The sequence below is a fragment of the Schistocerca americana genome, chromosome X (genome assembly GCF_021461395.2).
Source record: "Schistocerca americana isolate TAMUIC-IGC-003095 chromosome X, iqSchAmer2.1, whole genome shotgun sequence".
Taxonomy (NCBI): Eukaryota; Metazoa; Arthropoda; class Insecta; order Orthoptera; family Acrididae; genus Schistocerca; species Schistocerca americana.
In genome coordinates, this window is record NC_060130.1 from 573,803,189 (window position 1) to 573,820,008 (window position 16,820).

General features: G+C 41.7%; 1 long non-coding RNA gene across 1 annotated transcript; it reads left to right on the forward strand.

Annotated features, from left to right (window-relative positions):
* Positions 1-85: 85 nt before the first annotated feature.
* LOC124556670 lies at positions 86-15,591 on the forward strand. Its single transcript, XR_006968654.1, has 2 exons — positions 86-173; positions 14,889-15,591. It is a non-coding gene; the product is annotated as an uncharacterized LOC124556670 (long non-coding RNA).
* The last annotated feature ends 1,229 nt before the right edge of the window (positions 15,592-16,820 follow it).

A 16,820-nucleotide genomic window follows, 5' to 3' on the forward strand; every position in this document is an offset into this window, starting at 1 on the left:
GCAGGCTTCCCGTCCCCACTTCTGGTTGTCGTTAGCCTCACCGCCTCTTCGCCTCCGCCCATAACGATGGCCGCGTTGAGGGCTTCTTAGTACCAAGGACGCCGCTGCAGAGCCAACCCAACTGCGAGTGCGTCACCAGGAAACTGTTTGCCGCGTCCGCCTGCTGCCTCAAGGTAGGCACCCAGCATACCGCCAAACATCCATCGCAGCAAGTAATCATAAAATTTTCCTCCTCAGTTATTTGCAAGCACTTTTTATCTGTATAACACGGGACAGTCATATGAACAGACTTCCAGAATACGAATTAAGCGTTCCTTGACATACCGACGTCGCTAAAGATGCACTCGGGCTGACAGCGTTGCGTTTATATTACGTTGGAATATTCGATCTAAAAGTCATGTGAGAATATGTCAAGCGCATTATTTACATATATTCATTGTCCTAAGCAACCAGCTGATAGGCTATCTTCATAAATTGTAATTTCATGTCAACAACAACCTCATTAGGTGCGCATCCCTAACTCAACTTTGCCGAAGATTGGATAGGGAACTGCTCGAGGCCTGGTCGAAGTCGCCATTACGGAAAACGCCTAAGCTGATCAACGAAACATGCTATGTTCTTGCTATAGGGAACCATTCTGACATTAACCTGAAGTAATTCGGAAGAAATAAAGATAGGGCAGACCTAAACGCGCCCACAGCGAAGAGGACGCTATAAACGAACTTGGGCAATGGTAGGGAAGAAAATAGATGGAACTAGTTTGGAATGATTTATTTTATACCTAAATCGGCGTAACAGGACAGGAATTCGAAACCCTCTACAGCCAAATACGAGAACAATTTCTTACCCACTAACTCACCTCAATCAGCTGGTGCGAATTGCTTAGCAACCGCACCATGTTATTTTGGTTAAGTTCTTCATCACTAAGTAAAACCGCGTGAAGGAAGTAAAATGAAAACGCAGAGTGAAAGGACTTTTAAAAAGGTGTTTCAATTGAAATTGCTCTCGGAGGTCGTTAGGTTATTTTAAAGGTGTACATCGCTGGAAGACCTCAACGCATCTCTACTCTCTACGAGCCTTCACCACGGATGCGGACACTCGGTTTTGCCGTCAGGTCCGACGTGAAACTCTCTTGTGCAGTAACCCTACGATCTTTCATAACTGACCTTCCTAATAAATGTGGCGTACTCAGAAAATAACCGTCTGAGAAGGCATATTGATCTTTCGCACTTTCAGCACTACAATCCCGCTAGGAAGAATTAATGAGACATCTGTAAAATTAAAAAAAAAAAAATACTAAAACACCGTAACATGATTAAAGCTGCGAAGTCTATGAACATGGTACGCTCCTTCGAGGTGAACCTGTTATCTGAAAGAGAGTCGTGATAGGGGGAACTAATGCGGAACCTGTTCAATACCCGCAAAATTCCGAAGTAGCGGAAAATACTGAAAAACGACAAAGTGGATAAAACATACAAAAACGTATCTATCAGGGTACGAATTAAGGTCGTATCACAGAGCTAACCAACACTTTACATATAGAGAGTGAGCAATTTTCATCGTGTTTGAGTCCCTACCACCATTTTATGTTTGAACAAGTGACCTTTTACATGTATTATAATTGACATACTTGCCCATCGAGATTAAAATTTCCAGCGATTTTTACATCGTTTAAGTAGTTTGTTTCTGCCAGCTCAGATTTTTTAACCACCAATTTCATAAACTGTAGTGGAGAGGGAGGGGAGGCCTCTGCATTGCCCCTGGAAGTGACGTTATGAGCGGCTGGCCAAAATTATACGAATACACAATCTGGTTATCTATAGCTAAATTCTAGTAAACAAAACCTGTTCTGTCATCGATATTCGTATCTGCTTCATCTGGGCTTAATGTCGCCGGGTGGTAATGGTAAAACGATTCAGTCACAAAGGTTGGGGAACAGAAAGTATAAGGTATTGCTATTCTATTGCCGGCCGGTGTGGCCGTGCGGTTCTAGGCGCTTCAGCCTGGAACCGCGTGACCGCTACGGTCGCAGGTTCGAATGCTGCCTCGGGCATGGATGTGTGGTGTGTTGTCCTTAGGTTAGTTAGGTTTAAGTAGTTCTAAGTTCTAGGGGACTGTTGACCACACCGAGCGAGCTGGCGCAGTGGTTAGACACTGGACTCACATTCGGGAGGACGACGGTTCAATCCCGCGTCCAGCCATCCTGATTTAGGTTTTCCGTGATTTCCCTAAATCGCTCCAGGCAAATGCCGGGATGGTTCCTTTCAAAGGGCACGGCCGACTTCCTTCCCCGTCCTTCCCCAATCCGATGAGACCGATGACCTCGCTGTCTTGTCTCCTTCCCCGAAACAACCAACCAACCAACTGATGACCACAGATGTTAAGTCCCACAGTGCTCAGAGCCATTTGAACTATTCTATTTATATTCACCTCGAACTTGTTTTTCTAGACGAAGCACTCTAGTCAGTGAAATCTCTCAATGTTTCGATAGTATTTGGCTAATTATTTTATAAACGAAAGAACAGTCCTTATGGAGTTACCTAACATTTGCCGAAAACAAAATTCCACCTAATGTTTTGCGTGGTGTTCCATATATCGAGTTCCTTTAATATCCCAATAAGTCCACTGCGCACCGCCTTGAAGTTCCCTGATTACAAAGTGTTCATCTTAAATGCTTTACAATAAGAATTTTCACTGTAATACTTGAAGACTCTCTGTAATGGTAAAGGGAAGCGTGGTTTGTCCTGTTTAAAAGCAGCATAAAACTTTCTCAGGGACAGCAACTGAAACATGCTGTCTGAAATGTTGATAACATTTTTAAAGTGTTTAGCTTCGTTATATTGGCTCTAAGCACTATGGGACTTAACAAAAATGGCTCTGAGGACTATGGGACTTAACTTCTGAGGTCGTCAGTGCCCTAGAACTTAGAACTACTTAAACCCAACTAACCTAAGGACATCACACACACACACACATGCCCGAGGCATGAATTCATCACAACTACGATTTTAGACGAATGAAATAAATATCAGTGTCAGTGGTGTTGAGAAGCAGCTGTAATCGTTGAAATTGAACAAAGTTCCAGGCCCCGATGGACTTACAGAGAATATTGAACATATACAGATAAGGGCAGCACGAATGGCACAGGTTTGTTTAATCCATGAGAAAGTGTCATACAGATACTGGAGGAACTGAACGGGAAAATTCTTGAAGACAGACGTAAACTATCCCGAGAAAGTTTATTAACAAAGTTTCAAGAACAAGCTTTAAACAATTACTCTAGGGATATACTGCAACCCCTACGTATCGCTCACATAGGGATAGTGAGGAGAAGATTAGAATAATTGCGGCACGTACAGAGGAATTCAAACAAACATTATTCCAGCGCTCCATACGTGAACGTAACAAGAAGAAACCTTAATAACTTGTACAGTGGAACGTACCCTCTGCCATGCACGTCACCGTGGTTTGCAGAGTGTAGATGTAAATATTCTGTCTCCAGTAACCTCCAGATACCACACTAATCAACGAGAAGTTTCGTTACTGTTCTTGACTGAGGGATATAACGTACAAGACTTCGAAGAAAACTCGTCTTTAGTTAGGTGCTATAGCTTCAAGTGAATATTGCCACAGCCGAGGATACTTTCATAGATGTCAACCAAAGGAATATACCTGAGGATACTTTCACAGTTGTCAACCAAAGTAGTACATCTGAGGATACTTTCATAGTTTTCAACCAAAGTAATAACAACTGTTCTGTTAAGTAAGTAATATAAGTACTGCAGAGGGGTGTCACGTAGCTTCAGACGAATACACGGAAACAGTGAGATGCAATTACTGGAATACTACCCTATTAAGCGCATTCAGTCATAGTAAATTAATGAGCTACGGAAGACCTTACAACTTAGAAAACTGAAATTTTTGTGTTCCATCGTTAATAGGCTAAAGGTCTTCTTAGGGGTCCCAGTAGTAAGAAGCGAGCAACAGAAATTTGTGATGAAGGAAAACGATAGGAAGGCCACGCTTTTGAACTTGCAGTGATAACAGATGGGATCTGAGCAAAGGAAGGTATGAATATTGGAATTTAAATTCCTGGCTACGGCAAGACCACTAGGAACCACACATTGGCACGAGCTGGGCAAGGGCGGCTAACGAAACGAATCACATTCGTCTTAAGTGGTTTCATACCCTATCATTCGCTAACGAGCATGAGCTCTTCTGTTAGAACCCCAGGAGTTATTCATTAGTGGGTTCTCTTATGGCTACATAGACCAGTTACCAACACGCAAATTCTTCAACGATGTATACAACATTTATACCAACCATGGTATGCTGAAAATTATTTATTTGAGTGGTCATTCGTTCCCCCTTGTCTACCTCTTATAGACTTCCCATTTTCAATGTTCGTGTTCAAACTGTCGTGGACCTTCACGAAAAAGTCTACGCTATGCTTGTCGATTAGATGTTGCGCCCTACCAGTTTTCACTACTCATCAAGCATTTTTACATGTTCACCTTTCGCGCTGATTATTTGTTTGCAAAGCCGAGAGTCCGGCATTCTGACCACATGACCAGTCCACCGAAGCTAACATTTGATTATTCTCGGCTCGAATCTTTGAGGCCACTGGATTTGGTACACCAGCCTTAGTGTTTTATTTTAAGGATTCTCGTCAGACAGTGCTGTTGATATTTCTACAAGCAAATTACGTGGCTCCTGTAATAATCTAATATTTACAGACACAAATTATACTTGGTATAACAATGGACTGGTAAGCATCATGCTTAGTGAGAGTGTCGATTTGTGATTATTGAAAACCCTTTCCCATAAGTGATCTAGAGCGGTGCTGAGGCGATGTTGAATTTCAGCATATTTGTTTGCACTTATCAGTATGTGACTGCCGAGGAAGGGAAAATTTTTTAGCTCTACTGAAACTCACTATTTATTCTGACAACAGGAGGTTTCAAAAATACAAATCAGATGACACAGGATATGAGTCTTTTTGATGATGATTTCGGGGTTAATAGTTTCATAAGCTTCGTTAAAGGTCGTGAGAACAGCATGTAGGTAATTTTCTCACGTGCCCAAAACAACATTGTCATCGGCTTATTGGAGTTCAATAAGGATAGTTGAAGATGATGCAGGAAAACATGAAAAACTAAATATTAACAGCCAGACGAGAATTGTAAGAGGTAGTCAAATGAAAACGAAACATACGGCAAAAAGTAAGTAAACTGTTTATTACTTTGAATGTTAATTCATTTATCTCATTGTGAGACAAGATGGTCAAAGCCATCTTGGAAAAATGTTCGTGGTTGACTAAAGAACCATGATTGCACCGAGGAGTGCATCTCTTAGTCCGAAGCAAATCGACGGCCACGAATGTCTTTCTTCTGGGCTCAAAAAATACGGAAATAATATGAAGAGAGTTTGCGATGTGTTATGGCTTCCTAGTGAAATTTCTGCAGCGTAGTCGAAACAAACTTGGCAACATGCAATTTCCATGTTTTTGAAGCACTGAAGAAAGAAGTTCGTGGCCGTCGATTTGCTTCGGACGAAGAGGTGCACACCTGAGAACTATCATGGTTCAGCAGGCAACCGAAAACATTTTTCCGTTAAGGCGTTAGTCGTCTTTGTCGTCTTTTCTCATAGTGGTATATGGCCATTGCTTTTTAAATTAAAAAAAAACAGTTTACTGATATTTTTCTACCTGTCTCATCTTGACTGATGTCTATAGAATCTCCCTTGTCACGAATGTGAGTCCAGTGTCTGAACCACATTATCACTTCACTCGGTAATAACCAGTGATGTAGAGGACACAAGTAACCAGTTTTCAACTATATATAAGCTGCAGGATGATTTGCTGACTGGCACACAGAGAAAGAAACAGATAGGAATTATTTAGACAATCCCATTTCTGTTACATCGAGGAAACCAACTAGAAAGACTGAATCTAATTTTGATATACAATCGGTTAAAATAGTCGTAGCATCCTAAAATAACCGAAAAATGTCTACATTAGATTTCTGACAAGAGCTGCAGTCTATCTAGAAGACAGAGCATGAATAAAAGCTCGTTAGTACCAGCTCTGAAGTGCCTCTCCCTTCTCCCTTTCTATCTTTCCCTCTCACAAACAAAATGGGTGTATTGCAGTTGAAAAGGGCATTTAAACTTTGCAGTGGCTTGGGAAATAGGTCTGAAAGTTCGTGTCATGTTCATTCAAATAGAAATGAGTCGAAGGCAGTAAAACGAAAACGACTGAAGGGATCATAAATAATGCCATTTCCTACGGAAGAAGATGTTGTCCCTGTAAGAGCGCTGAAGTTTGAAACTAGCCGGTAGAGGTATGTGGCCGCCCACCCATCTGTCGACAAAGCGAGCACGTGTACGTATCGACTTTTCACTGCACACAGTCATCCTGAAAACAGAGAGATGGAGGCTTCAAAAGAAGAGCAAGGGGGTGTAGAGAGTTTCCTTAGAGGGGAGAGGTACGAGGATCGGAAATTCATCCAAAAAATGGCACAAGTCTACGAAGAGCACTTCTCGTCAGTTGCAAAAGTTAACGCGTGGCACGAGCGATTCGAGGAAAGACGGATAACGTAGGCCGATGGCGCTCGATCTGGAACGCCACACCATAGTACCGATACCATTTTCCAGCAGGTGGATGCCCTTATTTCTGGAGACCGGTGAGTTATTGTGGCAGAAATTGCCCCAGACGTCAGATTGAGCGTCGGACTTGCAAAGGACAGACAGTGTTCTCCGTACACTTGTGCTGTCCCTCGATGAATTTCCGCTCCCCGCACTCCTTCCAATGTAAGGGAACGCACTGGCCGAGCGGTTCTAGGCTCTTCAGTCCGGAACCACGTGGCTGCTACGGTCGCAGGTTCGATTCCTGCCTCGGGCGTGGATGTGTGTGATGTCCATGGGTTAGTTAGCTTTAAGTAGTTCCAAGTCTAGGGGACTGATGACCTCAGATGTTAAGTCCCATAGTGCTTAGAGCCATTTGAACCATTTTGTAAGGGAACGCACTACATCCTTTTGCTCTTCTTTGGATGCTCCATTTCTCCGTTTCCAACACCACTGAATACAATGAATGGTGGGCACATGCACGTGGTCGCTCTGTCGTCACGTGGGTTTGCGTCCATGTCCCTCAACCGACGAGTTTGGGCAGGCAGCGCTCGGACCACACCTTCTTCTGCAGCCAATGACTTCACGTTCCCTTCAGCGGGTTTCATATTACAGCCTCCAGCTCGTTTCTTTTTGAATGACCCTAATATGAAATGCAGCTGGAAATCAACGTCTAGTGTAAAAAGCATGTCACGTAATCGGTATCATACTTTATAGAACACTTAGAGGCACAAGAACCACATGTATCATGACTACAGACACAGATAAACGCCATCATCATTGAAAGAAAGAGCTTGTGGTTGATTTACATGCGGAAGAAGTTGACGATGAAGAACACAGGGAGTGGACAAAAATATGGAAACACTAAAAACATAACACATTACCACGCCTAAAACGGTGTACGACAACCGTTGACATTCAAATAATATGATGGAGGTGGATAGCAATCACGCACCCTTCTGTCCGAGGTAGACCACAAAGGCTGTATAATACTGAGGGCTGGTGAGTATGGAAGCCAGAGGAGATGCGAAAATTTAACCTCTTGCTCACAAAACCAGTCCTGGATGATGTGATCTGTGTGAAAAGGGTCCCTGTCATTTTAGAACACAGCTTCGTCATTGGGGAACAAACATTGTACCATGGCACGGACCTAATGAACTAAAACAGTCACATAATCTTTGGCAGTAATGCGACTTTGCAGAGTAATCCTGGGGCCAATTGAACACCACGATATGACCGTCGAAATCATATCCGAACTCTCGCACGTTTTACTCTTGGCAGCAAGCAGTGTGTATCGTAGGCTGTGGACAGCATTGCAGACGTAAACTTGGCGAGACGTTAGAAACACTGTGAATAAAATGAATTCCTTCCATTGTGCCATAATCTAGATGTTATGGCCTCTACACCACGTTTTCCTGTTACGGGCATTTGCATCACTGATTATGTGGATTTTGAATTTCAGCTCGCACTGCATTTCCCTGCTTATGGAGCTCACTTTGTGTCGTTTTGATGCTGACGGGATTCGTGGGTGCGGCATTCAGATCTGTAGTGACTTTTCCAGCTGTCTTAATCTTATTTTTCGTCAGAAGCCTCTTTGATGACCGTCTGTCTCGACCATTAAGCACACACTTTCCTCCTCGTCGTGACATAGGGGATGACTTTTTCTGCATTCCCTGTGTGCAGCATCTTGAAACGCCAAACATTTCGGCTACCTTGGTTACGGAAGCATCCACCATACAAGCACCAATAATTTATCACTTAGTTTCGACATAATGCACTCACAAATACACAGAACACTTTTCTCACCGCAACTGACACTTGCAACACATTGATGGCATTACACAGGTACCGTTCGTGATCAAATACAACAGCGCCACCTGCAGGCTTGGCAAGTTTCTGCATTCATGTTCAAGCACGCATTTCTCGCAATATTGCCAGATTTATGTCCAACCCCTGCATGCGGTCCTGAGAGACTACGTGTAACCCCAAACCTGTCCAATTTATCCAACCTTTCGGGATTGTTAGTTATTTCCATGTTCAGTGAATTATAGTAGCCAGCTATCGCTATGATGTAACGACTCAGTATCACAAAATATCGTATAAGCGGCAGTCAAATAGAAACGAGACAGATAGAAAAAAGTGAGTAAACTGTTAATTATTTCACAAATAATCAGTGTAACTGTTAATACTTCTATACCACTATGCGACAAGACCGCCAGTGCCTTCACGGAAAAATGTTTGCGGATGCATACGGAAACATGATTGTACCCAGGCGTGCACCGCTTCGTGTGAAGCAAATAGACTGCCACGAATGTATTTCTTCAGGGCTCCAGGAATGTGGAACTCACATGGGGTGAGATGAGGACTGTATCATGGATGCGTAAAGGCTCCCAGCGAAACTTATGCAGCGTACTCGAAACAACATAGGCAAACTTGGCAACTTATGGGCAGGCCAGCATGTTGCCAAGGTTGTTTCAAGTACGCTACAGAAGTTTCGCTGGAAAGCCGTCACATACCCATCTCTCTCCATGCGATTTCCGTATTTTTGGAGCCCTGAAGAAAGGCATTCGTGGCAGCTGGATTGCTTCGAACGAAGAGGTGAACGCCCTTGTACAATTATCTCACAGTGGAATAAATACACTGTCGAAAAAAAATCGCAACGTTAAGAAGAAGTTATACGAGATAAACGAAAGTTGGTAGGTGCTTTTCTACATCTGAAAGGTGATGCCATTTCAGAGTTCGCGCCAGTCGGATAAGAGGGCGTTAGTAGCGCCACTATGAGAATGCAAATCAGGTTTGCTTTAAATACGCGCTGTACTGGTCATGAGCGTTAGTCATCTTTGAGATCGGACTTGGTGAGATGATGTTAGTCAAGAATGCCGGCCGGAGTGGCCGTGCGGTTCTAGGCGCTACAGTCTGGAGCCGAGCGACCGCTACGGTCGCAGGTTCGAATCCTGCCTCGGGCATGGATGTGTGTGATGTCATTAGGTTAGTTAGGTTTAATTAGTTCTAAGTTCTAGGCGACTGATGACCTCCGAAGTTAAGTCGCATAGTGCTCAGAGCCATTTGAACCATTTTTTTAGTCAAGAATGCCTTTAAGGTGACAAAGACTACACCATCAACACTGACTGAGTTTGAAGGACTTTGTGTAATACAACTACTAGAAGCTAGAAGTTCCTTCTGCGGTACTGCAGAGAGACTTCGCATGAACACGACTGCTGGCATCGGTGATCACGAGAACGACCGGTCGCAAGAAGACTTGGCCGGTTACTTCAAGGACAGCTCCGAGCCAGACGGCCTGTGCGTACATTTCACTAACCCAAAAACCACCGCCATTTGTGACTTCAACGGTGTCAATCGAGAGCTCATTGGTTGGAGGTCTGTTGTGTTTTCTGATGAAAATAGCTTCTGCCTCGGCACCAGTGATGGTCGTGTGTTGGTTAGAAGGAGGCCAGCTGAGGACCTGCAACCAATCCGTATGAGTGCTAGACACACTGGACCTACACCTGGTGTTGTGGTCTGCGGTACAATTTCATATGACAGCAGGAGTCCTGTCGTGGTTATTCCATGCACCTTCACTGCAAAACTGTCAGTCAGTTTGGTGATTCGACATGTTATGCTGCCATTTATGAACAGCCCTCCAGGGGATGCTTTCCAACAGGATAACGCTCGCCCCTATACCACAGTTGTAACCCAACAATATCTACAGAGTGTCGACATGTTGCCTTGACCTACTCGATCACCAGATCTGTCTCCAATTAGGCACATATGGGACATCATCGAACGAAAACTTCAGCGTCATTCCGAAACAGCATTAACTGTGCCTGTTTTGATCGACGAAGTGCAATAATCATGGAACTCAGTCCCACAACCTGACATCCGGTACCTGTACAACACAGTGTATGCATATTTGCATGCTTGCATTGAACATTGTGGTAGTTACACTGGTTATTAAATTACCAGCATTTCAAATTTACCGTGGTTTATCTCACACATTAACCTGTGATCTTGGAATGTTAATCACTTAAGTATGTTACCTATACAAATGTATTCCCAAGGGTTCATTACTGTACATTAATTATTTTTTGTTGTTGCGATTTTCTTCCTTCACTGTATATTAACAGTTATGGGGATTACTTTGTTATAACAGCTTACTTAATTTTTTCCACTCATGCCTTTTTAATTTCATTGCCCCTTATATACGGGACCACGAAAAAGTTTCCGTTCGAAAGCCGCACAGTCCAGAGTCGCTATGCCAATCAGATAAAATCGCCACGGGAATGGAGGCAATCGCCCCACCGACGCGCCCGGTTGAAGATAAACATTTGGTAAAACACCTTGTCCTACTGCTTGAAGAAGTCCGTAACTGCCTGCTGCACATTCTCTTCCTACAGTAATCATTGAAGGATTTTTAAGGGACCGAAAGCGTGGTAATTGCATGGGGAGAGATCAGAACTGTAGGGCTGGTGAATACTCGAATGTATCCCACTTGTGTTGGTGAAGCTTCTTCCAGAACGACCGGCGTCATGTGTACAATGGCGACCAGCAGGGAACCTGGCGCGCTATTCCACAACGGTGGTTTTTGACCCATACTCAGTCTTCATTCTACGATGGATGTCTACCGATATTTTTCCTTCGGCATCCAAGAAAAGGATAACACCAATTTGGTCCTGTTTGGCCGAATTTGGATAAAACGTCGCCATAGTAAACGTTTGCGCATTTACCGCACTCACGTCGGAAAGCTACCAATACCACTCTAATTCCTTGCCTACATGTCGGTGCTTATATACTCGCACAGAAGTCGCGCCACGCTGCATATACGTTGCAGCAATACCCTTAAAGGGAAACTTTTTATCGCATCTTATACATGTTCTTAGTAGAAAATATGGCACTGTACTGACCATTTACATAATTTTTTTATATTGTTTTTATATAAATACAGTGATTTACACGTGAGTATATTAAATATCTCTCTTTTCCTCTCCTCGTAAACACACACACACACACACACACACACACACACACACACACACACACACACGCACAGGAAGGAGTTGTCAAGTAAATTTGATTTCAGTTTGCGTCTGAAGTTAATTTTATTATCCATTAACATCGTTTCATCACGGGTAGGTGGTCAAAGAATTTTAAGGCCACACTATGGCAAAGTGACGAATAGTGCATATCTTTTCTCTTTCTAGTTTTATGTATTTGAATACTACTATTGTTGTCAAACTGCGATTTATTTCTGATAAGAAAGTTCCTAAAGACTTAAAGTATTGGGAGGCTGTTGTCAGTATGCCCAGATATTGTCAACATGAGGTCCTAGAGTGTGCACCATACGTCATCCTCTCACGTTTTTGTACAACAACTATTTGTTTCCACAATTACGACTTAACCAAGAATATGATGATATGAGGCGTTAGCGCACGAAAAATAAGACAAGTCTGTCAACTTTTTGAAATTTTCATCATCAAAATCTGTTAGTATCCATAACACAAATGTTGGAGAGCTTAAAAGTTTAAGATGATTTATAACATGTGACCTTCGCAGTTCTTATCACTATGAACATTTAATGACTTAGACTATTCTGTTTCGTTTATTAATTTACCCTCTTACAGTACTGTTAATGGTTTGATCAGGTTTTGTGCAGCACTGGATTGCATGTACTGGCTTTGTTTAAATTTTGTGAGAGTCCATTCGCAGTAAACACTTTTTAACACTTAAGAAAATGTTATTCACATTTGCACGTGATGCTACTCTATTATATTTGTTTATGATAGTGTCATCGTTAGTTTCTTGGATGTATGACGGAAGGTAGTTTGGATGATAACAAGACCAATGATGGACCTAATATTGATCCCTGTGGTACACCGATAGTAATTATTTCTCACTCTGAGGATGCTGTTTCATTGTGTACATACCCCGAGTTTCTTAATGCAACACTTTGCACTAATGTAGTTAAGACAGGCTAAGAGCTGATTACCAGAAATGTCTCTGATACTATAATACTTGACTTTCTGTAGGAGAATCCTGTTAACTGCACACTCAGGTACTTTTAATAAGTCACAGAAAATATAGGTTCGTAATATTTTCTCGTTTAAAGCTGTGCATTATCTTCTTTATGAATTGAAGAAAAAGGATGTCCTGTGAAGAGACCCTTTTGAAATCTAAACTAAGAGTGACTAAGTACAGTATCTTATTTTGAGAGAGGTGCGTTACGGTTCTCGTACCTTCGAGAGGGAGGTAAGAAGTGAGACTGGTCGGTTATTATTAATATCTGTCTCGTCTGACAATAACGTAATTTAGTCTATCTGGAAATAAGTGCATATGTGACGGAAAGCGTTGCATATACATGCAGAACAGGATTTTAGAGCTTTACTTGGAATATTGTCAACTGTATAACAGTTCATGTTTTTGAGGAAGTTATTTACATTCTTAATTTCTTTGGCAGAGCATAGAGCAATTGTAATAATCCTTTACGTTTGAGGCAATACTTAGTTTATATATTCCATTGCTTTATCCCTTCAACTGTCCGTACCAGTTTTCTGGGTACTTCAAGGAAGCGATTGTTCGACCAAACCATTTAATTCTATACAGGGTGATTCAAAAGGAATACCACAACTTTAGGAATTTAAAACTCTGCAACGACAAAAGGCAGAGCTAAGCACTATCTGTCGGCGAATTAAGGGAGCTATAAAGTTTCATTTAGTTGTACATTTGTTCGCTTGAGGCGCTGTTGACTAGGCGTCAGCGTCAGTTGATGCTAAGATGGCGACCGCTCAACAGAAAGCTTTTTGTGTTATTGAGTACGGCAGAAGTGAATCGACGCCAGTTGTTCAGCGTGCATTTCGAACGAAGTATGGTGTTAAAACTCCTGATAGGTGGTGTATTAAACGTTGGTATAAACAGTTTACATGGAATGGGTGTTTGTGCAAAGGGAAAAGTTCTGGACGGCCGAGAACGAGTGATGAAAATGTAGCACGCATCCAGCAAGCATTTGTTCGCAGCCCAGGAAAATCGACTCGCAGAGCTAGCAGAGAGCTGCAAATTCCACAATCAACTGTATGGAGAGTTCTACGAAAAAGGTTGGCACTTATCTGTCCGTAACTACCTGAACGTCAACTACCCGAGGCGATGGATCGGCCGCCAGGCAGCCCGTGACAGAGCACTTCATCACTGGCCTCCAAGAAGCCCTGATCTTACCCCCTGCGATTTTTTCTTATGGGGGTATGTTAAGGATATGGTGTTTCGGCCACCTCTCCCAGCCACCATTGATGATTTGAAACGAGAAATAACAGCAGCTATCCAAACTGTTATGCCTGACATGCTACACAGAGTGTGGAACGAGTTGGAGTATCGGGCTGATATTGCTCGAGTGTCTGGAGGGGGCCATATTGAACATCTCTGAACTTGTTTTTGAGTGAAAAAAACCTTTTTAAATACTCTTTGTAATGATATATAACAGAAGGTTATATTATGTTTCTTTCATTAAATACACATTTTTAAAGTTGTGGTATTCTTTTTGAATCACCCTATATTTTTTGCTACTTTCAGAAAGTAATAGTTAAAAATACTCACAACTTGTGAATTATCAGTCACAAAATTGTCATTTAGTTCAACTGTGTTCCGCACGGACTGGTTATCGTGTTTATCGTTTCACAATATGCCACACAGTTTTAATGTTATTATTTGCATGATTAATTTCTGTCAGGACGTAGATATACGTGTAGATTGAAATTAATTTCCTTAACATGTTACAGTATTTTTTGTAGAAAGCAAGGAACATCGAATCTTGATTTCTTCCTCGTACATGAGATTTTTATCCATTTAGTTATCTATGGCTTATTTATTTTTAATGGACTTTCTGGATAACTTTTTAGGAAAACTACTTTCAAATACTGACACAAATTTACAATGGAGTATACTGAATTACACATTACAATCTCCTTCCATATATATCAACTCTTAAATTATTCCTGAAACTATAGCCGACATATTCGTCACGGGAGAAATCAACAGCTGCATCGATGTTTAAAAACATTTTAAAATATCGTTTATTTCCAGTCCCAGTTGCACATTTTTCATGTATGAAATATAATAAAGGATCTGCAACTAGGACAGAAAATAAACTATATTTTTTAAATTGTTCTAAGTATGATTGAAAGATTGTACCTTGGTCTCATTAATAAGCCTCACTGCTCTGTATGAACGACGTGTCGTTGTAGTGCTTTTTTCTGAAACAAGGCTGTTGTTTTGCTCTGCAGGTGGAGCCCGTAACCTGACTCAGGAATGTGTCGTCCCGCCAGGAGCCACACCCTGACGGCCGACTGCCTCCGGATTAGTCTTGGCCACATTCCCTACCACGCTAAATCCCCTGCAGTATTAATAGCAACACGACCTCACGAGTTCTTATTTGGTCCATCTGATATGGAAGTTATCATAAATACCTGAGTAGTCGTAATGACTTTTTTCTATCAGAATTTTAATCAGGTAATTCATCCTGAGGTGATATATATGGAAGTTTGGCCTCATAAGCACCATTATCTTGTCGGAAATCGTCACAAATATGATTATAGCTTTGATGTTTTATTTCAGCAAATCGAAATAGGAAAAAATGGCCACAGAAACAGATACATAAAAAGAAATCAGATTATTCTTATGTGATGATATCACGTGTGGTGGTAACTTTACTATTCGTGATATATATTGAGTGTTTCTAGATTTCCACTACACAGTTGGAAGGCCTTCGCTAGGGACTAACTACATTTCATTTTGAAAAGGACCCCACGTTTGGAAAGAGCCGTTTACTGTGCTACGGGAATAAACGTGTATACAATGTGCTCCTCTCTCTTTATATATCGAACGTCTTGTAATACGGAAATGGATCCTTAATATAATCGTAATATTTTGAATCCTTATTTGTAATAATTTGTGTACATTAGTGGTCAGTAAACTAGTTTATCTTTATGAGAAGTGTGTCACTACCCTTATGAGTCCCATGACTGCCAAGACTCCAACTCTCCTTTGACCCGCACTTGACGGAAAAGTCATGTTTTAAATAAAGAAATAAATGCTTATGATAAACGATCTACTGAACTACAGGCTGCAATAAGATACGAAATTAATTTAATTATTCGTACTGAATCGCAGAAACGTCAGAATTTTTTTCTAAATGTGTGAGGCATGTTTTACAGCTAGAATACGAAATGATTCTTCAATTCAGTGATGTTAATACAGTTGGTTCCAACATTTCTGTAGTGAAGGAGACCGCATAAGACAGGCGAAACGTAGGTAGAAATCGTATTAAGATGAAGCTAAAATCTCCGAAGCTAAAATCTCTCATCATTCTTTCGTATTGTCGACCAGAGCTAAATCTATGCTTTTACTTAACATAGTAGGATTAGTATGTTAATTACTGCGACTGCAGCACTCAAATGTGAACAAATTTCTCGTCTATCTGTGAGCACGAACGGTCAAAGAGCAGATCACGTTCACTGACAGTGATATGATGATACAGATTTCATCTGTGAAAGATAGATTAGGCAGAATTGGTGGTGGAGTGTTTGTGTCTGTCAGTAGTGGTTTATCTTGTAGTGAAGTCGAAGTAGATACTCCGTGCGAGCTGGTATGGGTGGAGGTTATACTTAACAGCCGAATTAAGTTAATAATTGGCTCCTTCTACTGACCCCCAGACTCCGATAATATAGTTGCGGAACAGTTCAGAGAAAATTTGAGTCTCGTAACAAATAAATACCCCACTCATACGGTTATAGTTGGTAGGGACTTCAACCTTCCCTCGATATGTTGGCAAAAACACTTGTTCTAAACCGGTGGTAGGCAGAAAACATCTTCCGAGATTGTCCTAAATGCTTTCACCGAAAATTATTTCGAGCAGTTAGTCCACGAACCCACGCGAATTGTAAATGGTTGCGAAAACACACTTGACCTCTTAGCCACAAACAATCCAGAGCTGATAGAGAGCATCATGACTGATACAGGGATTAGTGATCACAAGGTCGTTGTAGCTAGGCTCAATACCGTTTCTTCCAAATCCACCAGAAAGAAACGCAAAATAATTTTATTTAAAAAGCGGATAAAGTGTCACTAGAAGCCTTCCTAAGAGACAATCTCCATTCCTTCCGAACTGACTATGCAAATGTAGACGAGATATGGCTCAAATTCAAAGATATAGTAGC